The sequence below is a fragment of the Centroberyx affinis genome, unplaced genomic scaffold, assembly GCF_046629955.1.
Source record: "Centroberyx affinis isolate AG114_WGS23_722 - 3 ecotype Tasmania unplaced genomic scaffold, CSIRO-AGI_Caff_v1 ptg000541l_1, whole genome shotgun sequence".
In the NCBI taxonomy this organism is placed as follows: Eukaryota; Metazoa; Chordata; class Actinopteri; order Beryciformes; family Berycidae; genus Centroberyx; species Centroberyx affinis.
This window is the reverse complement of record NW_027279189.1, coordinates 122,482-130,314: the sequence shown is the minus strand read 5'-3', so window position 1 is coordinate 130,314 and position 7,833 is coordinate 122,482.

Here is a 7,833-nt window from a genome sequence, read left to right as displayed (position 1 = left end):
TGATAAATCAGTTCAGTGTGAGTTGACAGATATATCACTTAAAACATTTGGATTTAGAGTTGTGCTTATGTGGGTTTCTCAGCAGCTGAAGCCAACTTTTAAAAACAGGGCATCGGAGTTGCTCGGTGCTTTTTTGCTCTGAATAGGCTCCAGAAATAAATGAGGCACACTGTTTCAATAAGCTGTGTAAATCTACTAATAGACATAGAGCCGTGTGATAACTGGGCCAGTTCAACAATATGTGCCAACTCCCATTGTGCACTACTAAAAATGGTCTCATATTGTTTTCCTTCCACGGTGAGTTTAAGGCTTTATTACGGTGTGAGATTGCAATTCTCACCGCACAGATAAACATAGAGTGTCTCCAAAAGGACCAAGGACCGTAATGAATATTTCTCACCACATCAAGGTCTCATGCCTTTCACAGAGTCACCTATCTTTCATCAGCCAATAGCTCCCTGGTCCACCAGTCATTAGTGACTGAGAATATTAATCAGAACACCACACCTCAGCCAATTTCCGCTCCTCCAGAAATACAGCGGTGGCTAATGGCTAATGCCCGGGATATTTTTGTCCAGCGCCGTGGTTGATTTTTGCAGCTTCTCTTTGAAAACATCAAAGTATAGAGCCGCTCGGGCTTTTGTATAGCGGCAGACTGCATTATCTGTGCCTCTATGCATTGTTTATGTAATGGGGATTTTCAGGACAAAGAAACAAAAAGCATGACTGGGCTTCTTACGGTGCAAAACATATCCATCCTAACAAGTGACTCAGTGTTGAGTCTCGAAATCGGATTTTTCTCAAAACAAGGGAAAGAATCTGCCAATGTTGTGAGATAATTTGACTTGATTCCAATGCAATTTCTTGAATCAGTTGACAGTATCTTGATTCCACTGGAGTGACATGCCTTATGACAATTTTTTTTTTTTAAATAAGTGAAACTGCATTGGAATCAAGTGGAATTATCTCATCCTACTGACAGATTTATTTATTTTTTTGGCTAATTCTAAGGAAAACAAGATTGTAAGACTCAATACTAGACTAAATTAAGATGGAATATTTTGCAGCGTATGCCAAATGGAGCTGAAAATAACAATAATAAGTTTAATTCAAATTCATTCAAATTTCCCTGTCCATGCACTTCTGGTGGCTGTCAATACTAAAGGATGTTGTGTGTGATTATGCGCGACAAGACATCCACACAATTTTGTAGATGTAAATCATTTGAACACGCGTCACAGTGCGCTTGAAATTCAAAAGTCTCATCAACCATTCAAAGAAATCATAACTGACAGAAACAATTAGAATGCTTTTCAGAGAAATCAAGCTCACAACCTTCTCAGTGACAAGGCAAAAAGGGGGAAGCTGAAGTTCTGTTGGATTTATTAACGGCAGGCATGTTATTTGTGACTGTGTTCACTGATGTGGATGATTGGGTTGGCTTGACAGTTTTATGATGAGCCAATTGTATTTTCCCTCACTCTCTTATCGCTTCGAACTGAACGCCGCAGCCTTTGGAAAGCCGGATCACTGCCTCGGAGACTTCTGCAGAGGCCGGGGGCTTTTATGAAAATGACCTTTAGAACTACAATCTGTATCAGAAAGATGAGCAATATCATGGGTCATACATATTCCAATCATATTCATACACCCGTGTCTCGCTACGCCTCATCTGCTTTCCTGTCTCCATCCCTCTACGTTAAAAACAACATGAGCACAAAACCTTCATTTTTTTTTAGTTTTTCATCAAGTTTCTGTGCTTCCACTCTCTTATTGGTATCAGAGGAGTTCATTTTTACAGTTCGAGTTAACGGCACTCCCCACAATGATATAAGGATCATTATGATCTGATTAGATACATACTTAATGAGATAATCATATTCGGGGAAATGTATAACTAATTACTATTTCACACAACGTCTGGGATGGCAACCATAACAGAGGGAATAATATCATCCACACTGTTGGTGATACAGACAAGTTTATATTTTATTCACTGCATTCTTACCCAGAGAAACAGCAAGGAGCCCGTCAGAGCAATTCATTCCCCTCTTTTCCAATAAAAAACAAAAGCGATGCAACTCATGAGGAATTTTGTGGAGTTAAGCAAAAAATTACATATCTGTGCCACTTTGATTTACGGCACTCATAAAGCCAGCGGCCCTATAAGCCTCAGTGTAAGCCGCTGTGTGCCCTCTCTGGATAGGAAAGCACACAGAAGCTGAATGGATAGAACGGTCCTTTCACTGTTTGGTAATTTGGCTAGCACAGCATAAAATGGCGATTATGGCATTTTAAGGGTAAGTTGCTATGGTGACAAGTCTGAGCATTAAGGCCATAAAGTCTATAGCATTTGCTTGAGAACTGTGCAGATGTGTCTGTTGCAAGAATGCTTAGCAAACTGTCAAAACTCTGAAAGCTAACGTTAGCGACGAGGCTAACGTAGCTTTATCAAAGACTGTACTTCTCTCACTAGCTCTTCTAGTCAACATTAGCATGTTAGCATGGCAGTAAGGCGACGGAGAAGCTCAGTGACTTGTCTTGAGTCGGTTTATACAGAAGCTAGCCCAGAAGTATACATAAAAATGGCCGCGGCTCTGACCATCCTGGAACGTTGATTTTAAATGGGAATGTTCTATCCATTCAAGTTCTATGGGAAAGCATTGAGACCAAGGTTAAGGTAAATCAGGCAATGCTTCACTATAGTAGAAGCTGTACCTAGTTACTGCGTCTTTACTTTACCAGGCTTGTATTATAGACTTTTTTCACAGCAGCCATTTTGACGTATCATAGCAGGGTAAACATAGGTGTAACTAATAACATTAATGATGGTTCCAGTGCCATTCCAATGAGCCAGCATGCACCTGAATGGAATGGAACCATCATTAATGTTTTTTTTTTTTTTTTTTTTTTATTCATTTATTAACAAACAGCATGGTAAACAAATAAATAAACAAACATGTAAAGCCAGGGGATCAGAACACTGACAGAAATCATAAATCAGTTTACAACATTAATGTTATTAGTTACACCTGTGTTTACCCTGCTATGACACGTCAAAATGGCTGCTGTGAAAAAGGTCTATTGCTCCAACAGTTGCAGAGTCATACTCAATGCTTAGCCCTGATGATCTTAATGTCTCCAGGGGCTTATAACTGGGTAAATTATTGGTTTGGTGTAAAACAATACATATGGTTCTTCGATGCAATGACAACAAACAGTCTGGTTAATTTGAGGTTCTGCTACACATCAATTACCATGATGAGAAACAGCTGCTTTTACCGGCCTTTTCCCATTTATCTAAGTACCAGCCTTTTAACATTCCACCAGTAAAGCAGTGGAGGTAGCCTAATGCTAAAGAGAGCTCGTAAGGTGAGGAAACTGCTGTTTGTGCATGAGAGAGCATCACAACTTTTCAGCTACCGCTCAGCATCTACCTGAAAGCCTCGGAGGTTCACGGTCATTCATTATACATACCGAAACCATTTAATAAAAACAAAATGACGGAATCCGAATGAAATCTTTATGAGGATTTGAAATTGGATTGGTTTGAAATCGGAGGCCTCTGCCACAACTCTGCCAGCGTTTGCAAACCACCGTACGGCATTCTGTGCAGTTTTTGGGCGGGCAAAGAGACAGGGGGAAGAGAGAGGGAGGGGGGGGGGGGGGAGAGAGAGAGGAGGGTGGTACTGTGAGACAAGAGAGACGTCCTCTGACATCCACAGCCCACTCCATTTATGAGACGTCTCCCCGAAGCCGGTGACAGGAGTAACAAATGTGGCAGGCACCGCTGTCCCATGAACGCCTCTCACTGACTGGGTGCTTATTGTGTGTGGACCGCCCCGACGGTGAAGGGCGTAGACGACAGACACATGCTTTGACAGCCTGGGAGGGAAAGAAAAACACAAAAAGAAACCTGCCCCTCCCTGTGACTTTGACATTTCCAGCATTTGGACTTCAACCACATAATTCATTCTTGGCGGCTGTGATCTTCAGCTCAGAAAATATGAGTACGTGAATTAAATTGAGTGACGGTAAATACTGTGTTGTAGCGCTGGTGTGTGAATACACCAAGGTTATTAGCTTTACTGTTGGTCAACTTACCTGTTAAGTAATGAGAACATAGACACCAAAACAATGCACGTGTCCCTGGTAGTGGTTACTTCAAGTCTATGTTATTTTTTCTCTATTTTTTCTTTAAGCTTTTTTCAGTTAAATTTTTCTGGGATCAGATTTTGGGGTTTTACGATGTAATTATGGATGATTTTTTTCTTCCTTTTACTTTATTGTACTCATTTTAGTAACAAAAAAGTGTGTCTATGTGCTTGATGAAAAAAGGACAGTTTCAGATTCTGCACACACTTTATTCCCTGACTTTCGTGATTGTTGGAAGTGACAAAATCTGCAGAACAGCTGATTGTTGGAGTAAGCGTCATTTTCCTTTCCTCTCGTCCTCTACAAATTACCTGCTGACGTACACGTGTACGCACATCAATACTCACTCAAACGCCATTACGAGTATCCCAGACAAGTTTGTGTTCGCACAGTAATGGGATATTAAACACCTTTGAAGCAATTTCCCCCAAAAAAATCTTACCTCAGCTGCCTCAGTTTCAGGCTTGGTGAAGATGTGATTTCTTTGCCATCCAAGGAACAAGCGATAGTGACATGAAAGAGAAAGAAAAATGTTACTTTCAGCACTGTAGGGTGGTGTGTCTTCCTCCATTTGTCATGTTGATGAGCAGGGAATTTCTCTGCCTCTCTGAAGTTGCCTTCTCTTCAATATTGCACAACAGCATCCAGAGCTCTTGTCAAACTGATGGGGCCAATAAAGAGACAGAAAGACCTGCTCGCTGATGGGATGTGATCTCTTGGAAAAAGCCTTGCCAGAAGATTCTACATTATTTACTCTCTCTCTCCGACACCCTCATGTCTGTGCAGCTCCTGACAGAAGTCTACCATACTGAGATTACTGCTGCTCTACGCTTCTTTTCATTCCAAATACACCTTTTTTTCCCCTCCGAGCAAACAAACAAACAGCTACTCCACTTCTTCTTCTTTGTCTGTGGAGCCTCCGGTCAACCTTGTGTTTCTCTGATCGAATGCTTCTCTTCCCCGTCGGTGCGTACACACATCTTGGATGATGTGAATTCATAATAAAAGAGGTTGAGACTGTGGACTGTGGTGGTCAAATTCACGTGGGCGCTCTTCAATTTTGCATGGTACTTGGCTTGCCAGCCACTTAAAATGTTGCCTTGTATTTTTTTTTTTTTTCGCCTTTGGAAAAAATGGATTGAAGCTATTTCTCAAATGGTCTTTGCATATGAGTTTCTTGAATGTTTATCCATTTAAAATGTGAACAATTATCAACACATTAACCTTCTGCAATGAACTTCACAATAGCTTTCCACACTCTTGGAGATAGTTAATCCTTTTTATCTACTTTCTCCCTTTTTTATTTTTGCAAGGCAAGGGATGAGATAATTCATATGGGCGACAAAGTGCATGTCAATCAGCATACGTGTTTGTCTTTAGCGTTTTCCCACTCAGGATAATAACCTTGGATACAGTGCAGCAGGATTCATCATCTCTCTCTCTCTACATGGTCTGGTCTTGACAGGTACTTCATGAACCCGCTTCCTGCTCAAAGTCAGGACAAGACTGACATTTCAAAGGAGCGTCAATAAAAAGGAGAAAGCGGCCACGATGACTCATACTTGCATAATTCATTCAATTCTAAATTGCCTTTTTTTTTTTTTTTTTTTAAATGGATGTGTCCATTAAGGTTCATTATCCCAGGGTGATTATTGAAGGCAGTTTTAAAAGTCAGAGCTCTAGAGTCCTTTCAAGCTTCTGCAGGAAGAGGAATGTGCTTAAAGGGACTTGCAATTAAGAAAGGTAAGAGGCTGATGTGGGAATAAGTGCCATTTATGGCTGATATTTGTCCCTTTTTTTCCCTTTATGTATGGGCATCTACTTATTTTACAACTGTACCCCCATTAGCTGACACCTCAGTGACCACTGGTCTTCCAAAATCTAACAATAATGGAACAACTCTATTCCATTATGTTTGACAAATTATAATTGCATGTGTATTTGTGTGTGTTTGTGTCTGATACTATGCTGTATTGCACTGTCTAAATGTGTGCATTCTTGTGTGACCAAGTGGAAATGAGCACAGTGAATCTACACCTTTACTCAAACATTCCCCCAGCAAGCTCTCACATGCAAAGCCAAAGTGTAGCAGTTGGACTAACACTAATCACAGTAATGTATGATGGTTTACATTGGTTAACCACACCACAATAGACTACCATAAGCCATAAGTGTCATTTTGTTCTGTGGCTTTCCAAGCATTGAGGCACTCTTGGCTATCAGATATCAACATCCATCTCCTTATACTCATAAACACTTATAGTTGGTTTGGGAAGAGGACTGAGAACTCTTTGGTGCCATTGTTCTCACCTGGCCAAAGGAACCAAACTAAAGGAGTAATCGCTCCAGAGTTTGAATAAAACGCTCCAAACGTGCAAACCCAAAGGGATCTACACGGTCTGTGAACTTTGGAAAATGCATTGCTCTTGGATGCAGCTGTACTCAAGAGGACACGTGCTTTGAAAGACAGCGAGCTGCGGTTGTAAGCCCGGCCCCAGAAGACTGAACCGTAAATACACGGACACTGAGCATTCATCAGCAGATTGAGTCATTAATATTGAAGCCCTCTCTACTGACCTTGAATCGTACAGAGATATTCTACAAGATAGAGGGGAGGGGAGGGGGGTTCATAATCATAAAGCCAAACTCGGTATTAGCTGATTCATAATTTACATGCTGTGTATGTTCCCCCAGCTAGAGCCGTATACACAGTCGGTTTGGACAGACGACCTGTTGTGAGTTCTCCTCTGCAAAGACTTTAAAACAGACTCCTCCTGTGAATCGATATCCCCAGCTGGGCTCAAAACCTGCACAGCATTAGATCTAAAGCACTGTTCACTCCAAACCCATAAGCAAGAGACAAAGAAACCAGAAGAAGCACATGAACGGCTTTGTAATGAGTATACGACCCGGGCCGGCCCTCCCTCCTCGGCTCCCACGCGGAAACGAGACTAACGATCCTTAAAGAGCGAGGGAAGACGTGATTTTTGCATCATTACCCTACAATGCAAACACACACTTCCCGCCCTTTCATCCCGACTCGTTTCTTTTCTCCTTTGTCTCTCCGGCACAGTCGCAGGGCCGGAGAGCGCGAGAGGACGCGGGGGCCCCCTTGGAAACACGGCAACATAATCACAGGTTCAGCAACTCATTACTCACGGCCCGGTCGCTTTATTCCCCCACAGAGGTGCGGAGCGCAGAGCCGAAATGATGAAATCAAAGTTTATTATGTACCTCCGCGGCTGACGCAGCACATTCTCCGCATGGTAATTCATCAATGTCAGAGTCTCGTGGAGCGCGGCTAATAGCTGTAACAGTGCAATTCATATTTACTTATCTCGGAGACTGCGCTGATTTGTCTTTTTCTCGTGAGCAGGTAAGCTTTTTACATGTATTGGATGGATAGCCCAGAATAGCTGGCAAATGTGACATGACCCCAAACAACAAACTTCCATTTCATCTAGGGCAGATCAGAAAGTCCACCCGTACCCGCGAAGTGAAGTGAATTGAGAACACCGTGAATAACAAAGTGCATGGTATTGGAAAGGTCTGGGAGAGCGTGAGAGGCAGATGAATACGAGGAGGGAAGGGAGGGAAGATTAATAATGTCTGTCAGCAGACAAAAGGGGCCTGGGAGAATCTTTTTTTTCTTTTCCTCGACGGGAACGAGAATTAACT